At 34.5% G+C, this 24,360-nt stretch overlaps 1 protein-coding gene across 6 annotated transcripts in view; it reads right to left on the bottom strand.

The window, feature by feature from the left end:
- The window catches only part of LOC141447201 (uncharacterized), a 146,223-nt gene that overhangs the window by 109,360 nt on the left and 12,503 nt on the right, over window positions 1-24,360 (bottom strand). For 4 of the 6 annotated variants that reach the window (XM_074114493.1, XM_074114499.1, XM_074114497.1 and 1 more), the window contains exon 3: window positions 4,498-4,739. The gene's annotated coding sequence lies outside the window, so the exon portion shown is untranslated. Of the gene's footprint in view, window positions 1-4,497; window positions 4,740-20,733; window positions 20,824-24,360 lie in introns of all 6 variants that reach the window. The other 2 variants (XM_074114494.1, XM_074114495.1) reach the window with 2 other exon arrangements.

Genomic DNA, 24,360 nt, shown 5'->3' with positions numbered 1-24,360 from the left:
AGAAGATATTGCCAAGCTGGGCATAGCACGATGGAGGTATAAGGCAAAAGAGAGAGAAGACTGGAGGAAAATTACTAAGGAAGCCAGGGCCCTACAAGGGCTGTAGAGCTAAAAAAAAAAAAAAAAAAAAAAAAAAAAAAAAAAAAAAAAAAAAAAAAAAAAAAAAAAAAAAAAAAAAAAAAAAATACGCGGCTGACGCGCGACCAAAAGTGAGGGAAATAATGCACTTTACTCAACTTGTGAAGCATGTACTGTGCCTTCAAAGGTGCCTCCTCAGATACAGAGGGCAGTTGATAACCTCTTGGCTAACCTGGCTTGCGAGCCAGAGGAGGCACCTTTGAAGGCTTCACAAGTTGCGTAAAGTGCATTATTTGATAAATTAAGGGGATAAGTTTGATCCTTTACATGAAAGATATTGATCACTTAAATATGCGGCAGGAGGTTTCCATTTTGGGGGGGGTAAATTAAACGCAACTCTCCCAAAATTACCAAATAATTATTAAACCCTCTTGTTTGTAACAGATGTAAAATTAATTTTTACCCATTTTGTGTATGCTTGAGAACATCTAAAGCTCTTAACATTTGATTTTTCTCAGAAAAATCACTCGGAAAACGACTTATTTCCCGATATTAAGAAAAATACTAGCTTAACTGCCTTGGCAATATTTTTAGTAGAAAGAGGATGAAAAAATACATAAAAATGACCTATCGCGTGCTCTTCTTTCTCTTTGATAACAAGTTAAAAAATTGAAATAAGATTAATAAATACCAGATTTTGAAATGGCCTAACACCTTTAATTTTGAAGATATCGAATTGCAGTTTCCGGTTTCTTTCATAACTTTTTATACTCTTTAAAACTGAGTATATGAAAATGGGGGTCAACTGCGAAACCTCACTTTTGGACGCGCGACTGCCGCGTATGCGGGCAGGAATCTAAAATCAAGTCACATATTCTGAAACCAGAGGTGACGGGCAACAAATTGTTTCCTCTACCATTTTTCGCTCAGATTAACCGTTTAAGCATGAAATGCATTTGAGCCGTCTTAAAATGAACACCCTGTATAAAAAGATGAATTAATTGCATAAATAAACGATAATTAGATAAAGTAAAGAAATAAGAGTTGGACAAATAAGTATTTCTTGAATAAATTAATATTTAAATGTTAAAAGTTATATGCTCTAAATCTAAAAGTTTTCTCTAATCTCACCAACAATTATTTGAATCTTAGTTGTCCAAATGAAAAATAAAAATACACACCATGTCCCAGTAGATAAGTTTAGTTTAGTTTTACACTCTACAAAAAAGTTATGTTGCTAAATTAGTCTCTACAATACTTTCAACAACTGAAGACTACAATCGTTACCTGTTAAGACTTTTTAGTTAGACAAATGATTGACAGAATCATCCCCGCTGTAGCCTCAAAGTAACATAACCAATCTATTTAACAAACACTCCTACCAATTATTAAAAACAAAGGATGACTTTCCATCTCACTGTTTACATCAATTCAGAAGATATGTTTGCACATTTTAAAGTCTGGTTCATGTATTTCCGGAAAGATCAAGTTTTCCATCAAAGATACTGTTAAGAAAACTTTCTCTAATAAAGATCAAATCTATTTTCTTGATCTATTGTTTTGCTAAAGAAAATTGCTGCAAAATAAAGTGAAAACTTTATTGCTAAATGGCAATTAATTCACACAATTATTCTTAAGTGCATGGAAACGTATATTACAGAACAGAGTATGTAGGAATAAACAGAATACTTTTCAAAATTATGATTAAAATTATTTAAAATCCTAATTCTTTAGTTTTCAAGAACGACAACAGATCACGCAAGCATCGCCAGTGCTGCCACTTTCGGTACAATTAAGTATTATCGTACATAATAATGTTGGTCTTAATTGGTTTTGAAATTGCTAGTGTGTACATTTATCAGACTGTTTAACCTAAAGCTAGCATTCTTTAGAAGAAATCTGACCGTATATTAGACTTCACTTAGGTGTACATTGTTGTTTGTATGGCAGTGTTTCTAATAAAATTTGAGTTTTGTTTAAAATTACTGCTTCTAAACGAAGCATGCTATTTTCAAATTGTGAACTTAGAATTGTTATACGGTCAAGAAGTCGAAAGTGTTTGTTTGGTCTAATAATAGTGAATGTGAGTGGTCATTTTTCTTTGCACATGAATTTCAATCTATTAGCTTTGTTCTGAAACTGTAAAAAATTCATCTCTTTTCTGCGTGTTACAAACTCAGCTGCAAAACAAATAACATTAATAACAATGTTAGTATTTACCTTCCGGACTAATTATGTGTAAGTTTTTGATGCTATTATTAGCAGTTTTCTTTTTTTCTTTTAAAGCTTTCACTTTCAAGATTAAATTAAAAAAGTTTTCCCAATTGGATGAATTACCACATGAAAGATTTGGATGAACTTGTCCGTCCAAAAACTTCTCGAGTTCAAGGTGTTTGGCCAACTTAATCAAGTTGCCGACATCGATTATCTAGTGCTACTCTATATAACCTCGAGTCACGTTAAACGGGTTTGAGTTTAGGAATATAGACTTGAATACTGCAAATGTTGGATCGAAGTATATTACAATCTTACTTTTTTTTTGGAACTGACCAAGGGCCCAAATCTTCAGCGCCAAATTTATAAGAAAATCTAAAACTTTTTCTTTTTGGGGAGGGGCGCCCCCACAGCATTGTTTTTGTTCCTGATCTTGGGACCACTCCAATCACAATATCTTGTTCAGCAAGGTTGGTAGTGTCTTAGGACATTTAAGAGTTTTTTAAATATCTTCTTTCTTATTGCATCGCTCTAGCCGACGAGCAGGATAATGCAATATTGTTAGTACAATCCCTTAATTTACATATGTTAGTTCAATTTTGGTAGGCAAAACTATACGTTATTGACTATAATTTTAATGGTATACAGGGTGATCCATTTAAAACGCACCAATCGCTAATAACTTTTTAAGAAAACAGAATTCCGAAAAAATCCACGAAGTAAACTAAATGTTTTTTTTGGTCTAGTTTTCAAATTTTCTACCCCCGATGCTGTAGCTTCACTTTTGGCGGAGTTACGGCCAAAAACCTGATTGGGGTTTCATAAGGACCACTAGTTTTGGCAATGATTATGAAAATTACATATAAAGTTGTGAAAAATGGTGTTGACCCCGTTTCGATATCCCTAATATTTGTCCAGATATTTAAGATCAAAGTTACTATTTTATCTATTCGAGATCGGTTTTCAATATTAATTTTCCACCAGAAATACACGTTTTGGGAGGTCCTCTGACTGCGAAAAAAAAAAAGAAGTTATTTGTGACGCAAAGAACAAAAATAATAATTGAATATTTCAAAATATTTAATGGTCGTGGGAGAAATAGGATAAATGAGTTTTATCATCAAATAAAGGCTACCATCACATCATTTTAATGTACTCCGTATGCAAGACTTCTTGACCTATGATTACGGTAAGAATATCTTGCCAGTGATGGGCGGGTGTTGGTCTAGTGGTCAAGAGCGTGGCTTTGTAAGTGGGAGTTCCCCAGTTCAAATCCCGTGTATAACTACAATTTATTAAAAAAAGTATAATGATTTTTTAAGTAATAAAAATGACTGCAAACGCGGGATTCGAACTGGGGATCTCCCACTTAAAATGATGTGATGGTTGCTTTTATTTGATGATAAAACAAATTTATCCTGATTCACCCACAACCATTACACTATACTACATGTTTTAAAATCTTCAATTATTAATATTTTTGTTCTTTGCGTCACAAATAACATTTTTTGGCAGTCAGAGGACCTCTCAAAACTGGTGTATTTCTGGTGGAAAATTAATATTGAAAAACGATCACGAATAAGATAAAATTGTAACTTTGATCTTAAATATCTCAACTAATATTAGGGATATCGAAACGAGGTTAACGGCATTTTTCACAATTTTTTATGTAGTTTTCATAATCATTGTCAAAACCAGTGGTCCTTATGAAATCTTAATTAGATTTTTGACCGTAACTCCGCCAAAAATGATGATACAGCATCAGGGGTGAAAAATTTGAAAACTAGACTTTAAAAAACATATAGTTTACTTCGTGGGTTTTTCCGGAATTCTGCTTTCCTAAAAAGTTATTAGCGATTGGTGCGTTTTAAATGGATCTCCCTAAATAATGTCTTATTCCTAATTGGTTGTTTTTTTTGGGGGGGGGGTTTGATACATTCTTTATAGACGTTTACATTTCTTCAATGAAACGTAACACAAAATCTTACGAAACGCCTTTGAAGAAGTCACTAGTAATGCAATAAATAATTAACTATTTTTATATCTAAGGACCAACTCCTTCCAACAAATATTACATTAAGTACGTAAGGAAAAACGAAAAATCCAATCATAGAAAGTAGTAGCAACGCTATAAATGATAAAATAAATTACCTTTTTAATCTCCATTGTAGTATACGAGTGAACAACTTAATAATACTAACTTACCAAAGGATAAGCCTCTAGTGTAGTGTACGCCACTTTAATTAAATTCCAGGTGTGGGCATATTGAGCGGGACCAAAGGGGAAGGCGGTATATAATCAGTGCCACATCGACTATACTAGACAAGGCCAGGTAGACGTGCAAGTAAATCCTTTACCCAGACCAGCTTGTGTATCCATGGCAATCAGACATGCAGCCCGCTCCAGCAGTCCTCTACACCATTCACAATGTCCTCAAAGTTGGTGGCCTGCACAAAGTAACAACAATAACGGTATAAATATTTTCGGTTACATACGTGGCAATTAAAGTCAGACGTACATTATACACATTAGGTTGCCTAGTTTTGGATGTACAGATTCAGAAAAAAAGGAAAAATAGAATCTTTATTAGTTTTGCTGGAAATTCTTTATTTTCTGTTCCTAACATTGTATTTTAATGCTGGGCGTATATTATATACATTAGGTCGCCTAGTTTTGGAGTATTCTATGACCTAACACCTCTACCAGTAGTGAACGTTGCCCGCTACCTTGGGCTTTACTTAGACCGAAGACTTTCTTGGAACCTCCGCACTAGTCTTAAAAGAACAGAACTAAACAGACGCTATCGACTACTTAAAAGACTCTTAGACGATAGATCAAAACTCTCTCTGGACAACGAAAGACTGATTTATACATCTATTTTGAAACCCATCTGGGCGTATGGAATAGAGCTGTGGGGTTCAACCAAACGCTCCAATCTCCAAAGGATTCAATCTAAAATACTTCGAACTATCGTAAACGCTCCATTTTATGTCTCCAATCTGACTATACTCACTGACCTTAACATTCATTTTGTCACCCAAGTTGCTAAAACAAGATACACTTCAGCCTGCAATCTCATATAAATCCTCTAGCTCAAAATCTTTCTTCTAGAACTTTTCCTGATAACCCGGACAAGACGTCTTAAAAGACAGTGGTCTCGTGATCTCCTCTCAAGTGAAGAGAGTGACTAACCATAACATTGTTCTCTCGTTACAGACAACACTGTCCATCACCGGACAGTGAGCTGTAAGAAGCTCCTAGGAAGAGAAAATCTAAGGGTCAGCTGCTGGATTCGAACCCGTGACTTCCGCGTGGGAGTCCAGTATGCTAACCTCATAGCTAATCCCTTCCCTTCTATTATTATTTTTTTTTTTTTGCGCATCAACAGCTGAGGTTATTAGCGCCCGGAGCTTTTTCCAGTGCACTGCCTGCCTCCGGACAGTGTTCTCTCGTTACAGACAACACTGTCCATCACCGGACAGTGAGCTGTAAGAAGCTCCTAGGAAGAGAAAATCTAAGGGTCAGCTGCTGGATTCGAACCCGGGACCTCCGCGTGGGAGTCCAGTATGCTAACCTCATAGCTAATCCCTTCCCTTCTATTATTATTTTTTTTTTGCGCATCAACAGCTGAGGTTATTAGCGCCCGGAGCTTTTTCCAGTGCACTGCCGGCCTCCGGACAGTGTTCTCTCGTTACAGACAACACTGTCCATCACCGGACAGTGAGCTGTAAGAAGCTCCTAGGAAGAGAAAATCTACGGGTCAGCAGCTGGATTCGAACCCGGGACCTCCGCGTGGGAGTCCAGTATGCTAACCTCATAGCTAATCCCTTCCCTATTATTTTTTTTTTTTGCGCATCAACAGCTGAGGTTATTAGCGCCCGGAGCTTTTTCCAGTGCACTGCCGGCCTCCGGACAGTGTTCTCTCGTTACAGACAACACTGTCCATCACCGGACAGTGAGCTGTAAGAAGCTCCTAGGAAGAGAAAATCTACGGGTCAGCAGCTGGATTCGAACCCGGGACCTCCGCGTGGGAGTCCAGTATGCTAACCTCATAGCTAATCCCTTCCCTATTATTTTTTTTTTTTGCGCATCAACAGCTGAGGTTATTAGCGCCCGGAGCTTTTTCCAGTGCACTGCCGGCCTCCGGACAGTGTTCTCTCGTTACAGACAACACTGTCCATCACCGGACAGTGAGCTGTAAGAAGCTCCTAGGAAGAGAAAATCTACGGGTCAGCAGCTGGATTCGAACCCGGGACCTCCGCGTGGGAGTCCAGTATGCTAACCTCATAGCTAATCCCTTCCCTATTATTTTTTTTTTTTGCGCATCAACAGCTGAGGTTATTAGCGCCCGGAGCTTTTTCCAGTGCACTGCCGGCCTCCGGACAGTGTTCTCTCGTTACAGACAACACTGTCCATCACCGGACAGTGAGCTGTAAGAAGCTCCTAGGAAGAGAAAATCTACGGGTCAGCAGCTGGATTCGAACCCGGGACCTCCGCGTGGGAGTCCAGTATGCTAACCTCATAGCTAATCCCTTCCCTATTATTTTTTTTTTTTGCGCATCAACAGCTGAGGTTATTAGCGCCCGGAGCTTTTTCCAGTGCACTGCCGGCCTCCGGACAGTGTTCTCTCGTTACAGACAACACTGTCCATCACCGGACAGTGAGCTGTAAGAAGCTCCTAGGAAGAGAAAATCTACGGGTCAGCAGCTGGATTCGAACCCGGGACCTAATTAGCTAACCGCATAGCTAATCCCTTCCCTTATTATTATTGGTATTATTATTATTCATTTACAATTCAATTATCATTATTGTAACTGAGGGATGCATCAACTTCTAATATTTCTCTCTTTCTTGTAATTTAAGGCATGCCCAAATTTTTTGGTTATTGGTGCTTGAATATTATTATTAAAATTTGCCCAAGCGCCCTCAGCAATGAGAGCCGCCAGACGAATGTAGCTACATCCAAACAAAACCTGCACAAGAACAACAACAATCGCTTCTAAGATCCAAGAATAATCCACTTAAGACTCACAGTAAATATAACGAACCTCCATTAATTAATTTGTAGAGAAAACATCCTAATCTCTTCAACGCATAACCAGTTCTGTTAATAATTATTTCACATCCCAATGAATCTGTTATAAGATGAATTGATGTTTCACCCTCTGCTACATTCATTGAGATATCTTCTCAAACCACAATGCCTACGAAATGATTCAACCACTGTCAAAGTACACCGAGCACATACATAAAAAGAAGAAAAAAAAATCAATGCTACGAAAATATGTACGCCTAAATGCTCGATATTGTGTCAAATCATACGTATACCAACAACGGCAATCTCACAACCAATAAAAGAAAGTAAATACGGTGCTTGAACTCCGCCAATAAATCTGGCTGCACGTGCTGAATATTTCAGTAACTCTAAAAAGAAAACTGAAAGTAGATGTCCGTCTTTTTTTCCCTCAAACTAAAAATCTTTAAAAGAAAACGATAGATACTATAATAAAACATTTAGCCGTCTTCGTTAGTAACACAGAGTAAAAATAAATCCTATCTTAAATCACTTTTTTTTTTCAATTTCTATTAAGCTTCATCTTAATTCAATTAAATTAAAACAAAAAAAGAAAAGCACTAGTTTTTCCTCTTTTTTCATTCAAAAACATTCATGTGAATTTCACAGAAGTTCTAAAAAAGTTGAAATAAAAAGTTCAATTATTATAAATCTCTTTAACAAAAACTTACAGTTTAAAATGTTAAGTATAATTTCATTTATTTATTTTTATTTTTAAATAAAAATCGTCGGTTTAAGTTCATTCTTCGATTAAAGTATTTGTTATTTTATGTAGTAGTCAAACGTTTATAATAATAGGTAATAATTATCTGGCTTTATCGAAAATAATATAGTTTTCTTCAATTACATTCTCCATCTAGGTATTCTTCCCACAGTGTTATATATTTGGAATATAAGATAAATAAGATATGCATATTTTTAGGACAGCTAACATAATTATTCCAGTATTTTACTATAAGTAAAATTAGAGGGACTACATTAAATTACAATTGAGAAATGAATAATTATTGTTGAATAATTTACTTGATATTACCTACGCGTTATTTGTGCTCACAAATACTTCGGAAAGACGAATTCTAGACTGAAATATTATTTTAAATCCGTGATTCAAATTTAAATAGTAGCCGACTCTGCCTTTGCCTTTTTCTACTTTAACGTGCTTGTACATACATATATGTGACTTCTCAGAATAAAGAGCATAATAAAGATAAATCAGAAGAACAATTTGGAATAAAGCTAAAATAAAGTACCTATTTAATTACAAAGATATAATATACATTTTATCATAATTATAACAAAAAAAATAAAATATTATGAATAAATAAAGGGAAAGGATTAGCTATGCGGTTAGCGTATTGGATTTCCACGTGGAGGTTCCGGGTTTGAATCCAGCTGCAGACCCTTAGATTTTCTCTTTCTAAGAGCTTCTTACATCTCACTGTCCGGGTGATGGACAGTGTTGTCTGTAACGAGAGAACACTGTCCGGAGGCCGGCAGTGCACTGAAAAAAGCTCCGGGCGCCAATAACCTTAGATGTTGACGCGTCTTAAATGATAAAAAAAAAGAAAAAGAAAATGAATGAACTGGCCCAGCATAAGGGTCTGTGACATCTAATAAATTCTAAAAAATGTGAAGGAAAAGTTAATGCAGTAAAATTACTTAAATTATATCAATGAAGTATTAATTTGTGTACCTTTTGGCGTTTAATCAACCCTTATACTTAACTTTTAAAACTGTAAGTTTTTGTTAAGGAGATTTTTGTACCTTTTGAATAGATTTTCCTTTTTGTCTATTTGCAAAGTTACGTCTGCTTTACAGATTTTTTTAAAATTTGGAATAAGCTATTCTATCATTATAACCTGAAAAAGTGTTAAGTCGGAATTACTACCACTGGAGAGATCTTTTTAAAGAATGATTATAGTTGCGGTCCCCAAACCATCCTCAATAACAATTTTTTTGAGAAAGCGTTTTGAATAAAATAGGAAGGTATTTGTATGTAAATAGCAAAATTAAACTGCGATTTCAGTCCTTCCCTTTAAGAGGAGTAAGAAAAATAAACTGCGATTACAGTACTTCTCCCGAAAAGGCAAAGATTTTGAATCGAACGACAATTCATTGATGAAAATCGGTTCACTCATTGAAAATTTTAACGATTGCAGTACTTCCTCTTAGTAGGTGTAAGAGCATGATGACACTTCACAGCCACGTAGAGGAGCTTTAACCACTTCTTCTTGCTAAATTTTATCAAAATCGGACTAAGCGTTATAGAAATATTGGTAATAATAGTTTTAGAAAGGGTCTTATTTGGGTGGGGCAAACTCCCCTCCTTATGAGGCACGGCGTCGAGACTTTCAAAGTGCAAATCTGTACAAAATTTCGATTCGAATGACACTTCATTCATGAAAATTGGTTCACGTGTCGATAATTTGCAACGATTGCTATACTTCCCCTTAAAAAGTGTAAGAGCTGATCGTCGCTTTAATGTTACGTAGGGGAGCCCTAACCCTATCACCCTACCAAATTTTATCAAAATCGGGCCAAGATTTACAGAGTAATTAGTAATAATAATTTTGGAGGGGGCCTTACATAAAGGGGGCTAACTCCTCTCCCATTCGATGTACAGCGTCGAGACCCCCAAAAGGCACATCTACATAAAATTCCGAATCGAATGACACCTCACTCATGAAAATCGGTTCACGCGTTTAGGCGCTACGTTGTTTACAAAAAGGGTAACTACAAGAAGAACAACAACAAGAACAATTTTTGAAAATGCCGTTTTTGCTCATTTTCAGCATCTTTTTTCTCAAAATCTATCTAATCTAGGTTGTTGCAAAAAATTACAGCTATAAAGGAGGATTTGCCCTACATTTTAAAGAAAATTTGGGAAGTTTATCTTTTATAGAAGAAGAGAAAAAAATTGTCAAAGTTGGGTGTTTTTCAACGTTACGCTTTTTCGTGCAGTTTTTGATGATCAACCCTTATACAACTGACCTACCGGACAGTTTTAATAATTGAACAAATTCTTTTGCTGATACATTACAATTACTTTTGTAATACAAAAACACTCCTTTCTTTAAGCAATTAACTGAACACAAATTTAAATTAAATTTTAACAATCAATGATGTGGAATTAATGCTTACAAAAAATATCTAAAAAAATAAAGTGTAAAGTATCCTTAACCCGTGGTTTCAGTCGATGATCTGAAACGTCGAATAACTCTAGCCTGCCTAGATCTTGACTTCGCCAGCATTTATAATAATAATGCTAGATTTATCCAGCATTATTTACACTGTTTCATTTTCATTACCACTTGATCTTGAAATGTTTAACATAACCTTCTCTTTTGAAGCATACTGTTTTTCATATACAGGCTGACCAGAGTTATATGCTCCACCCACTTTTTTTTTTAACGGCGGGAAATTTCGAAAAAATAAAAAACACGTATTTAATCATTTTTAGTCTAGTTTATTCTCAGTGGTTGACCCATTTTTTTAAACCCCTGTATCTCGAGATACAGCATCCAACTTTTGTTTTTCAAATGGAATGTTATATTTATTGTATATTTTTGTAGTATTTGAGCTCCTAAAAACAACAAAAATTTTTTTTTTGAAATCGGTTAGGTTTTTCAAAAGTTATGGCAATTTAAAATATGAAAAACAAATTTCAATTTATTGTCAAAATTACGTTATTTTTTTTAAAGAATCTGTTCAAACTGGGCCCAATCAACGGATAGGCAAGCCAAAACTCTGGACTCCCATGCTTTGCTTGTAATAGTACTTATGGTGGCGAAGTCAAGATCTAGGCAGGTTAGAGTTATTCGACGTTTCAGATCATCGACAGAAACCACGGGTTAAGGATACTTTACACTTTTATTTTTTTAGATATCCCCACATAAAATAGTCCATTGGAGTTATGTCCGGAGATCGAGGTGGCCATTGGATGGGACAATGAGTCCCTAAGCACTTTTCATGGAAATTTCTGTCCAGGTAACCTCGAAAAACTCTCGCATTATGTGACGGGCAACCATCTTGTTGAAAATAAATATCTAGCCGACGTTGTAGAGGAACATCTTCAAGCAGAACTGGCAAAATGTCTCTTCAAAAAAAGTTAGATACCTTGCACCAGTTAAGTTCTCTCTGTAGAAGTATGGGCCGATTAGTTGATTTCCTAAAACTCCACACCAAACGTTTGTAGAAAAAAAACAACCTGAACGTCGAATAACTCTAGCCTGCTTAGACCTTGACTTCGCCACCATAAGTGCTGCTACAAGCAAAGCGTGGGAGTCTAGAGTTTTGGTTTGCCTATCCGTTGGTTGTGCCCAGTTTGAACAGATTCTTTAAAGAAAATAAAGTAATTTTGACAATAAACTGAAATTTGTTTTTCATATTTTAAATTACCATAACTTTTGAAAAACCTAACCGATTTAAAAAAAAAATTTTTTTTGTTGTTTTTAGGAGCTCAAATACTACAAAAATATGCAACAAAAAATATAACGTTCCATTTGAAAAACAAAAGTTGGATGCTGTATCTCGAGATACAGGGGTTTAAAAAAATGGGTCAATCACTGAAAATAAACTAGACTAAAAATGATTAAATACGTGTTTTTTATTTTTTCGAAATTTCCCGCCGTTTAAAAAAAAAAGTGGGTGGAGCATATAACTCTGGTCACCCTGTACGAGGGGGTACCCAAAAAAAACCGGAATTATTTTTTAAAAGCTATTTATTTACAAATTTTTTACAGAACAACCTTATCCCCTTCAAAATACTCTCCATTACAACTAATACATCTGTCCCACCGGTGCTTCCACTGTTCGAAACATTTTTTGTAGTCATCTTTAGAAATGGCTGACAGCTCCTTCTTCGTTTTTTTCTTGACCTCTTCAATGTTGTCAAATCGGTGACCTTTCATGCCCTTTTTCATGCGTGGAAATAAGAAAAAGTCGCACGGAGCCAGGTCAGGCGAGTAAGGTGCGTGGGGCAGCGGAACCATGCCATTTTTAGCCAAAAACTGTGTAACAGAGATGGCTGTGTGTGCAGGTGCATTGTCGTGGTGGAAGAACCAGTCTCCTGTTTGCCACAAATCGGGTCTTTTTTGGCGAACACTATTGCGCAATCTTTTCAAAACTTCCAAATACAAGGTTTGATTGACGGTCTGACCTGGGGGGACAAACTCTGAATGGACTACGCCTTTGGCATCAAAAAAGCAAATCAGCATTGTTTTGATGTTTGACTTGACTTGACGACATTTTTTTGGTCAGGGTGAAGATGACGTTTTCCATTGGATTGGCTCGACTGTTGCTTTGTTTCTGGGTCATAACCATAGCACCATGACTCATCACCAGTAATGACCTTTGACAGAAAGTCTGGATCAGTTTCAAGCTGTTGTTTCAAAGCACGACATGTTTCAACTCGATGTTCTTTTTGATTGTCAGTCAGAACTCGAGGAACAAACTTGGCAGCAACCCTTTTCATCCCCAAATCTTCCGTTAAAATTCGCTGAACCGAGCTCCAAGATAACCCACTACTCTCTGACAGTTGATCAATTGTCTGTCGACGGTCTGTGAACACCAGCTCTCGAATTTTTTCAACATTTTCGTCGATTCGGGCAGTTGATGGCCGTCCAGAACGAGGTTTGTCATCAATCGACATGTCGCCATTTTTAAACCGAGTAAACCACTCGTATACTTGAGTTTTTCCCATAGCGTCATCTTTGTAAGCTGTTTTCAACATTAAAACACTTTCAGCAGCATTTTTGCCGAGTAGAAAACAAAATTTCAGAGCTGCACGTTGTTCACTTAAACTTGCCATCATAAAAAACGAAAAAAGAACAAAACAGCGCTGGTAAAAACAATCACTGCAGATGAACAGAACAAGCCAGGCAGACAACACAGGCAGGACTGAACTGGCAAGGAATTGCGCTATACACGTCTAGCGGCAGAAATGCGTACTACATAAGCTCCATGCGCGGCAACGCAATTCCGGTTATTTTTGGGTACCCCCTCGTATGTAATGCAGTTGATTCTTTTCTCTGACTTGCTGGTTTTAATATGGAATAACTTGAGTAAATGCTGAATAATATACAACAATCTTTTGGCAAATTCTATCCTTTATTTTCACAATTAATTGCTAAATGAAAAAGTTAGTGATTAGATAATATTTTTATAACATTAAGAAAATCGCGATTACCCAAAAAAAACTTGTAGAATTTGGTTTGTAAGATAGTAATAAATTTTTGGGAAGCTTCAATATATGAATCTACAGTAATTTAGTGAACAAAATTCAGACTAGAAAGCGCTAGTAGTTGTTAAGTGAACAGCACTGGTCCAACATGTAAGATTATACGGACATCCAAAATCGATAAATGTAAAAATAAGGTGGCTTCAACAAATACATCATACATTTATTGAAGAATTATAAAAGGACTGCATTTATCTTATCTTATTATTCTGTTCGAACTAAGAACTATCTGCGTTGGCGTGCTTCATGACAGCATACTGGGGGACCCATGTACACAATCTATGCTGTGGACATCCCTAAACCATCTTTAGATTCGAATCACAACCTACGACAAAGATTCATTATAAAAAAATGCCAGTTTACCTGCACATCCTGTTTCCAACATTGTGAAAGAACAACTTATTTTCATCGAAGCTTGGTGTCCAAAAAGGCAAGGTAAATTCAATATTGCTAGTGAGTGAACAAACTTTTTATGAGTGGGTAAATAGACCTTTCCATTCGGTTAAACCAAATAGATGCACAGATCAACCACCTTTGTAAACACTGTGTACTGTGTAAACGCTGAAAATACAGTAAAAATATGTTTCTTAATGTATCGTTGGCTAGGTACTAGAAGTTGATTCAGTTCAGAATGACTTAAGCCCTTCCGCAGATTTGAGCAAGGAGCTAGAGCATTAATCTTCTCATAAGTGAAGGAACAACCAACAAGTGAGAGCCATTAGCTTTTACAAATCTGACCGTTTATGTTAGCCATTAGAAATGTTAAAGTGAAGACAAAAAAAAAATAATAATAAACGATAAAAATAAACACCGAGTTAAGAGTTTAGCCTGACAGCCAGAAAGCTTGAGTAGGTGTGTTCAGGCCCCAACTGACAAGGAGGTTATATTACAACGAGAGCGCATGCTGTGTGAATGACAGAGAAATCCACAGCCACCTATATTATATAAATAAAAATAGAATCACCCGCGCCATACAGCAACGTCACTAGAGGATTCATTTTAATTTAACATCTGTTTTGGACAATGTAATCAATGTTTTTGACATTTTATTTATTTTATATTTTGTATAGTTAATATTTTTTAAGATATCATATACTGTAGGCTCACTTTAGGTACCATAGCGTGGTTACTAAACTATGGGCATTGCTAGTAACTCAGTTTGCTGATCAGATTGATGGACATGAGTCTAAAGGTACAATTTGGAGACCGAAAAACATAGCCTTTTGCAGAAAAAGTCATCAAGGATTAAAAACGTGGACAGGCAATTACAGACCATCACTCAATCTCCCAATAATAATGCATTTATTCCCAGCTTAAGGTTGACTCCCAATTGTTCGAAGAAGACCCACGTTCCTCTTAAACCGAAACCAAAACCTAATTATAACTTCTATTGTCTCACTTCGAAGTGCTTCTTAAAGTACTTCCTTTGTATTTGTTACTTTGCCATGTATGGTTTGTTTTTTTTAAGGAGAAAATTTATTGTTTACTTTTGTAGCACACTACATGATTCATGTTTCGTTACCACCGCTCTTAAAAAGGTAATATTATGAGCGTAAATTGACTATTTCTATGACTCCATTTCATAAAATCTTCATAAACTAACTCTATCGAAAAAAAAATACTGGTATTTATACAGGGTGTTCATTTTAAGACGGCTCAAATGCATTTCATGCATAAACGGTTAATCTGAGCAAAAAAATGGTAGAGGAAAAATTTGTTGCCCGTTACCTCTAGTTTTAGAATATGTGACTTGATTTTAGATTCCTACCCGCATACGCGGCTGACGCGCGACCAAAAGTGAGGGTTCGCAGTTGACCCCCATTTTCATATACACAGTTTTAAAGTGTATAAAAAGTTATGAAAGAAATCGGATACCGCAAGTCTCCTCAGGTACAGAGAGCAGTTGATAACCACCTGGCTAATCTGGCTTGCGAGCCAGAGGAGGCACCTTTGAAAGCACAGTACATGCTGCACAAGCTGCGTAAAAAGTGCATTATTTGATAAATTAAGGAATAAGTTTGATCCTTTACATGAAAGATATTGATCACTTAAATATGTGGCAGGAGGTTTCCAATTTTTTTTGGTAATTAAACGCAACTCTCCCAAAATTACCAAATAATTATTAAACCTTCTTGTTTGTAACAGATGTAAAATTAATTTTTAGCCATTTTGTGTATGCTTGAGAACATCTAAAGCTCTTAACATTTGATTTTTCTTAGAAAAATCACTCGGAAAACTACTTATTTCCCTGATATTAAAAAAAATACTAGCTTTACTGCCTTGGCAATATTTTTAGTAGAAAGGGGATGAAAAAATACATAAAAATGACCTATCGCGTGCTCTTCTTTCTCTTTGATAACAAGTTAAAAAATTGAAATATGATTAATAAATACCAGATTTTTAAATGGCCTAGCACCTTTAATTTTGAAGATATCGAATTGCGGTTTCCGGTTTCTTTCATAACTTTTTATACTATTTAAAACTGAATACTTGAAAATGGGGGTCAACTGCGAACCCTCACTTTTAGTTGCGCGTCAGCCGCGTATACAGGCAGGAATCTAAAATCAAGTCACATATTCTGAAACTATAGGTGACGGGCAACAAATTTTTCCTCTATTATTTTTCGCTCAGATTAACCGTTTAGGCATGAAATGCATTTGTGCCGTCTTAAAATGAACACCCTAAGTATCAAAACTTAGCATTGGGTCTAAAAGTGTAAGTTTACTCAGCTAGTCATCAAGGATTATTCGTGGAATAGGATGACGGACAATTAAGCATCATCATTAATATCCACATAGGCGATGATTATTTATTCCTAGTGCATTAACTACAATTGATTCAGCTAGAAGTATCACACTGCTAATCTCTACACAGCACTAATCATTCGTGAAGTCCCAGATAATTGGTGTATGATTCCTCAATAAAACGAAACCATAAACCTTGCGTTAACTACATTAGCCAAGAGGTCAAGAAGTGGTATATACGTAACAATAACAATTTTGTGGTTTTGTTATTGACCTTTACACTAGAGTGAATTTCAGTAATATTGTAATGGAGGTCCTACCAAAAAGTTATGGTTTATTGATCGCAAAAATCCAAAATTCAATTATAAATAACATTAATGACTATCAACTTGTCGAACTGTTCAGTCAAACTTTCGCCTAACAGTTAAATCTAATTGGACAAAACATATATATATTCATATTTACCAATGGAAAGGCTGATATACAAGAATTGGACGGTACAATCAGGTGAAGTTTACACTTTGTTTACTAACTCCCACATTTATACCAGTTTGAGCAAATTGAGGTTTCGTTTGCTAAAATGTTTTCCCGAATTAACACTGTTTTTTAAAAAAAATTAAATCAACTGTTTTCTACTTTTAACATTTTTATCGTTCTTTATATTTTTTAATTTTGTAAATGATTTTATTTTAAAAAAAACAGTGTGAAACATTCAAATGTTTACTGAAGAAGCATTCCCATTGGGGAGCAGTAATTTCCCTGTTTAGTTCCTAAAGTAAGTGACACTTGTCCCCTCATGCAAACGATTAAACCGTGGCAAGCTCAGGGGGGCATTCAATAAAATAAATGGATGGTGCAATATTAGGGGGAAAAAACGAAATTAAAACCGATGCCTTAGCTAAAAAAGCTAAAGAAATTAATTAATGCCACAACAGATCATTAAAGAGGTAAAAAAAAAATCGAGCATTTTTATTAAATAGCACAATACAATAAGTTTGATGCTTCTTAGCAAAGTCTGTAGGTTGCCAAAAAAATTACCTGTTTGAATAACTGTTCTTACGCTCTCTACAATTCACGGCGAGAGTATACAGGAATAAAACGAAAACAAGGTTGTTTTTTTTGAAAGTTAATTTGATTAACTGAAAAACAGAAAAAAAGATTCCGCTTATTTAACAAATTTAATGAAAGAAAATCTACTTCTCCAACTTGATGAACTGAATTAATGAATAAAAACAATGTTATTTCTACTTTTGTAACAAAACTTCTTCAATGTAAACAAAGGTTACACAATGAGAATTCAGTAAGCTTCCAAAGGTAAAGGTAAAAGGTAAAAAAAAGATGATGTAATCACCAATCGCTGGCATTTTGATGCTTTCCATTCAGACTTCAATCAAAGATAAAAGATATTTTAATAATGAACTTACACACATTTACAGAGAATGCAATTTTTTTTTTTATAAAAAAACAGGGGTAGTATCGTAGTAGGCAAAAAATTTATCCATTTCTGTCAACAAAATAGCTTTGTAACATGATTTCTTTTTGGTTAGAGTATCTGGCATTGGGACATCCAGGCCATAATATACATAATTCAAATGTAACTTTAATTTGCACAAAACAGTTGGGGGGGAGATTGGTTATTTATACACTGGTTTAACCTTTTTAGGGTACACAGTTGGAGATGGACCTCGACAAGTACAAAAAATAAATAAGTAAATCAAATACATACCTATTTAAAAAAATGAAGTAGAAAATAATCAAATAAAAGTACATAATGGTATTAACAAAACAAAAAATAAAAAATACTACAGTGACCTTAATAAAAAACAAAACCAAAATTCGAATCTTCCTAATTAAACAATAAATAAATACAAAATATCTTAACAAATACCAAATTAATAATAATAATAAAAGTAAAAAATAAAAAATGAAAGAATAGTAAATAAAATTATACTTAGAAAAACTGTAAATACTAACAAAAAATACCTCTAAATTTAAAAATATTTTATCAGAAAACAAAGACATCATTGAACTTACTGAGATGATCTAGCTCCGTAAAACAAAGAAGATTTATAAAAATTTCATCAAAACTCTTCACAGCACCACAATATTTTTGAATAAGTGGATCTCTATATGATGAAAGAGTAGGACACCTTGCGATGGCATGAGCCATGTCATCAGGTTCGTTCAACGAGCACAGTTCACATACCTTATCACTATTAAAATTAAATCTTTGCCCATTGAAATATACTTTACCATTTTTTTGTAACTTAAACGAAGTTGTGCCATCAATCTCAATTTTTCAATATAAATATTATGTTTAAATTACTTAAATGTCTGTAATACGGATTATAGCAACTATTCAGAACTGACTCGATGTCAATTGGTTATTAAATATAATCAATAATTTGTTATAGTTTCTGGAAAACAAAATCCTTTCTTTATTAAAAAGCTCCGAACACTATCATACACTGTTTGTTCCAAAATTTGTACACAATAACAAATTATACTTTTGGTGATAGAATTAAATATTTTTAGTTTGAATGGACAACATCAAGTGTTGCAATATTTATTGTTAAAAGCAGTAAGAGAAAGTAAAAATTAGGTAAATTTCCAATGATTCAGGTAATACAAATTGAAAATAAAGAACAATATTCATTTTTCAGATAAGGTTATCAAATATTCCTAGCAGAAGCATCAAGAAAGACAATTGATTTGTGAGCTCCATACAAATATCACTGGTTCAGATATATAAGCAATTTTCAACGTCCTTGCTAGAAAACAATATAAACAAAATGGTCTCCTCTATATCTTTGAAATAGAACTTACTTTCAGATTGGCTATGTTTTATTCAAGAATTCTTTCTAACAACTTATTGTGGAAACCAATTGGAGTTATTTCATTCAGTATGGGAATTTGTTTGTAAAAGTTGATAGTAATTTCATTAATGTAACAACATTTGGTTTAATTTATTACTGGAGTGAGAAGTAAAAGCAGGTTAAAACAGGTGTTAGAACGCAATAACAAATCTGTCAACCATGTTGACAATAAGAATTTATTGGCTTCTGTACATTCACTTATAAGAAAAGTGCTTTTCTTTTACATAATTTCCCATTGAATTGTGTTTTGGTTTCAGTGGCTTTTTACAACTTTATCAGAGGGAATGGTTTTAGCAGATATTAAGCTTCGGAAAAATATTCTTAATCTATAATCTAAATAAATCTTAATCCATAATTCCGATTTTTAAACAAATTCCACAATTGGAAGCACCACCTTAAAAGTATTTTTAAATGTCTCCTACTTTCTTTTAAACTTATTATTATTATTATACTCATTTTATTCTGTTACAAGAATGATTTAAAAACATAGTAATATTTAAAAACATATTACTTACATATTTAAAAATATGACAAGAACAATTCCAATAAGGACACTTATTGGAGAAGCAAGTTAGAATATGTATTACCTTCTAAAGTACAATTATAAAACAAATGGCCCAGGTTTTTATTCATGTCTTATGAAGATGTATAAAGTGAAAAATTTCATGCTGAGCCTGAAGAAAAATCCTCTTTTGATTATTTTTCACTTTTCTCTGATTTTGAAAATGCCTGCTTCGATTTCTATAAACTTCGTACAAGTATTACTTAAGTGTGAATCAATAACTTATATTAATATAATTTTTTTAGCATTTTTATTTTATTTTAAGGGATTCTAAAGTTGTAGTTTGCAGCAGACAGAGACGTTTTGTAAACTAGATAATGTTAGTAACAGTGTGAATTATTATTAAGATTGAAAGTGGTAGTTACAGAAAGTCGTGGGCCAGACTTTTTAATAAATAAAATTAGGAATACAAGTAATTAGTCACAATTGGCGCTGTCCAAGATGATTTACAAGGGATAACCAACTACATTCAGGAGTAACATATTGATGAAATATCTTGGAGCAAAACCTAAACTCAAATACATATATTACATTTTCCAAGTTGTATGAGATGTACGGTGTAGCTATTCAATACTCCGTAGAATATTTTGAGAGCCCAACCACTGATTATTTCTGAACTTGTAAGCCGCTTACTTTGCGAAGTAGTCCCTCAAGAAATGGATTTTATATATTGAAGAAATTTACTTATATCTCATGATTTTTTTTTCATATTTTCAGCCTCCTAACAGAATTATGTATTACATTACTTCATCTTCCACCATAAGGAATTCTAACTGTTAAACCATAACTTGTGGTTTTTTTAAATACTAAAAAAATTTGGTAGAAAAATTAAATAATATTAGTTGTGATTCTTTACAAGAATTTTTACTTATCAATTACTTTCTTATCAATGGACCCAGACCAAGCAGTTTTTTTACAAAAATAAATATCAATAACTATTGTCCTACCTTATTTTTTTTTATCCTAAATGCTTCTTATTCGGTGTTGCAACAATATTTTCTGTAACTAGAGGGTACTATCCGGAGGCCGGCAGAGCACTGAAAAAATAAAAAAAACTCCTGGCGTCAATGAGCGCAGATGTAGAAGTGCCTTAAATTGGGGAAAAAAATTAGCTATTTTCGATTCACAAAAAGTAAAATATTCAAGTTTTTTCAAAGGAGGGAAGACAGAGAATAACCTGGTGGAAAGAAGCGTCCACATATTTCGCGCCAAATTTTCCTTGCGCCCTCTACATTAGAAAATAAATAAAAAACAAGTACTATTAAATGGAAGTTCGTATCATTTAGTAAACATGAAAATGTAAAATTGATCAATGCCATGTAAGTATCAATGACTAAGTAAATATATTGTCCCCAATTATGATTGTTAAATTGTGACAAGTGACATAAACTGCCTGTTGAGTGTCAATATGATGAATTTAGACAATCATGCTTACACCAATGCTTACAAGGTAAGAAACAATGGAAAAACATGGAATTCAAGTTCGACCAGATTTCCACTTTCTCTGTTCCTGTAAGCTAGTATTAAGGCCAAGACTGGATTAAACATGCAGCGTAGACCTTATTTAGAAAATAAAAGGTAAAAAACAGTGGAAAAACACGGAATTGTCTTCTAGTTCGACCAGATTTCCACTTTCTCTGTTGGGGAAAAATTAGCTATTTATTAAGCTAGTATTAAGACCAGGGCTGGATTAAACAAACAGGGTTGCCCTTATTTGTGAAACAAAAGGTAAGAAAGAAGGGAAAAACACGGAATTGTCGTCAAGTTCGACCAGATTTCTACTTTCTCAGTCGCTGTAAGCCAGTATTACGGCCAAAGCTAGAATCAACTAACAGGGTAGACCTGTTTTGAAAAATGAGTAGCAAAAAACAAGGGAAAACACGGTATTGTCTTGAAGTTCGACCAAATTTCCAATTTTTCTGTTTCTGCAAACTAGTCCAGGGCTGGATTAAACGAACAGTTCGTCAATTTTTCTTAATCAAAAACGCTTCATTAAATCGCTAATGCTGTTTACTTTGTTTCTAACTGTTCCATGCACCGAGATCTCCTTGTTTCCTAATGTTTTTGATGCTGCAAGATCCTGGTAAACAAAAACGTCACGATGATAGCATCAATACGGAATATTATTAACTTCTTACTGTTTTCAGTAAGATATTATATGCGCCACTCACTCAATAAATAAACACAAATAAAATTTTCATTGTATTGTTTAACATTATCAATTTCCCAAACAATAAACTTCTGCAGTTCATCAATTGTAATTTGGCTTATTTCCAAACTTAACCACAATAGAGTGAATGAGGGTGGCAATTAAAATCAAACAAACTTTGCCAAAAACAATGGAATTAAATCAAATCCTCATTACCATAAGTATGAATAATAATCTCATAATCCATGAATATTTAAACAGATCATTAGAATGAATATTACCATAAATTGTTATTGGAACTGGATTATGAAAATATAGAATGAAGAAGTAGCGATAGTAGTGGTAAGGAGAAAATGAAAAAAATATGATAACTCTTAAACCTTTTATAAATGACAAACTAACCACAAAATATGGCAGGAAATTAAAAAGGGCGAATTCTGTAACTTTCCGTTTTCTTACAGCTGACGCTTTTATATTGACGACAGTCTTGGTGTTGATTAAGGAAGAAGGACCCAGTAATCATAAACGTCCTTCGTAATTATTTGTATTTTATCCATTCAATTTGAAGTTAGAGCAGCTAGCTAAAGTAAGGGATAGTAATTAAAGAAATGGAGATAAATTACATGTACTTGCTAGAACGCGAGAGGTGAACGACCTTAGTAAATTTTAAGAGGTTTTTAATTAAGTTCTGTCTCATTTTTCTTATTATTTGTTCTAGGTTTTACTTTTTGTCTAGACTCTATATAATGTGCGTATTATGGAAGAAAAATTGTGACCAGTTTCCAACACATTTTGTTTTATTTATTACGCCAAGCTTACGACGTAGGGACTAGGTCATATGCAAGACATATATTGATTAAATTTTTAGTAATTTTGTGTACGTTAATCTTAGTGGGTAAAACTGTTGTTATGTCTGGGTGTTCCCAAACATTATTACTTAACATTAAAACCCATAATGATAATACCAAACAAAATTGATTAAACCCAAACGTGACAATACCCAAACAGTTTGGACCAAAAGATACAATAACAGTTAATCCTTCAAGATTAATTCACATTTATTCATTTCACGTACTTACAAGGTAAATAACAATTGCCAATTTTTAAACAGTTAAATTAAACAAAAATGGACGGCGTTTTTCATGCGTCTAGTTATATAGAAGACTATAGAAGTGTATGTAGTTATGATGCCTGAACAGAACGCATATGCCAAAAGTGGTTTGCCAAATTCCGTTCTGGAGATTTTGACATTAATGATGCGCCCCGCTCCGGTCGCCCGACCGAGATTAATTCAGATGATGACAATAGCGTAATCGATAAAGATCCATGCAATCGGTGAGAGAGATAGCAAGTGCACTTAATATATCCCATACAAGCGCCGAAAATCATTTGCCTCGGCTGGGATACGTTTCTCGGCTCAATGTTTGGGGTGCCGCATGAATTAACCGAGGCCAACTTTGTCACTCGCATATCCATTTGCGATTCGCTGCGGAAACGTCAAGAAAACGCAATTTTAAACCCATTTTTAAAGCGGATGGTAACGAGAGATGAAAAATGGATCGTCTACGATAATGTAGTGCGTGTAAGATCATGGAAGCACTGCAGTGAGCCGCCGCAAAGAAGCTCGAAGGCGGAATTGCATCCGAAGAAGATTATGCTCTCCGAATGGTGGGATTATATCGTAAAGGTATCATCTATAACGAGCTGTTACCATCAGGCAAAACAGTTGAATCAACCGCATACTGCTTGCAGTTAGCAAAATTGGACCATGCAATCCGCACAAAACGTCCAGAATTGGCAAATCGCAAAGGCTCCCATTACGACAACGCCAGACCGCATACGTCATTGACCACTAGGAATAAACTGCTGGGACGTTTTGCCTCATCCTCCGTATTCACCGAGCCTGGCACCTTCTGATTATCATTTATTCTATAGTTTCAGAACTCCATGAATGGAAAAACTTTCGATAAAGAGAAGACTGTCAACAAAAATTTTGATTGGTTTTTCGGCGATAAGCCACAGACGTTCTGCGAACGTGGTATAATGAAGTTGGTGGAAAGATGGCAAGAAGTCATCAATAAGAATGGTCCAATATATAATTGATTAAAATTTATTCTGTGTATCAAAAAAATTGTTATTTATTCCACCCTCAAAACCCGAACGAACTTATTTGCCAACCCATTATTTATAATTGAACTACAAATTACAAATCTATCCGATGATTTTTGTCTTATTTTGGCCCCAATTGCATTTATTTTACAAAGATAATACATGATTATGAATAGTGACTTATGAGAGTTGCACAGCTTTCCTATTTTATGTTCCTTCTAATAAAGGAAGATAAACTATTACTAAAAGAAAATTAACTACTTATTTTTATCCAATCATTGGAAGTCCGTAAACCGTTGAACAATGTCGAATGAAT

The sequence above is a fragment of the Rhodnius prolixus genome, unplaced genomic scaffold, assembly GCF_049639745.1.
Source record: "Rhodnius prolixus isolate KJV_2025 unplaced genomic scaffold, Rpr scaffold_7, whole genome shotgun sequence".
NCBI classification, from domain to species: Eukaryota; Metazoa; Arthropoda; class Insecta; order Hemiptera; family Reduviidae; genus Rhodnius; species Rhodnius prolixus.
This window is presented reverse-complemented; position numbering and strand designations above follow the sequence as displayed.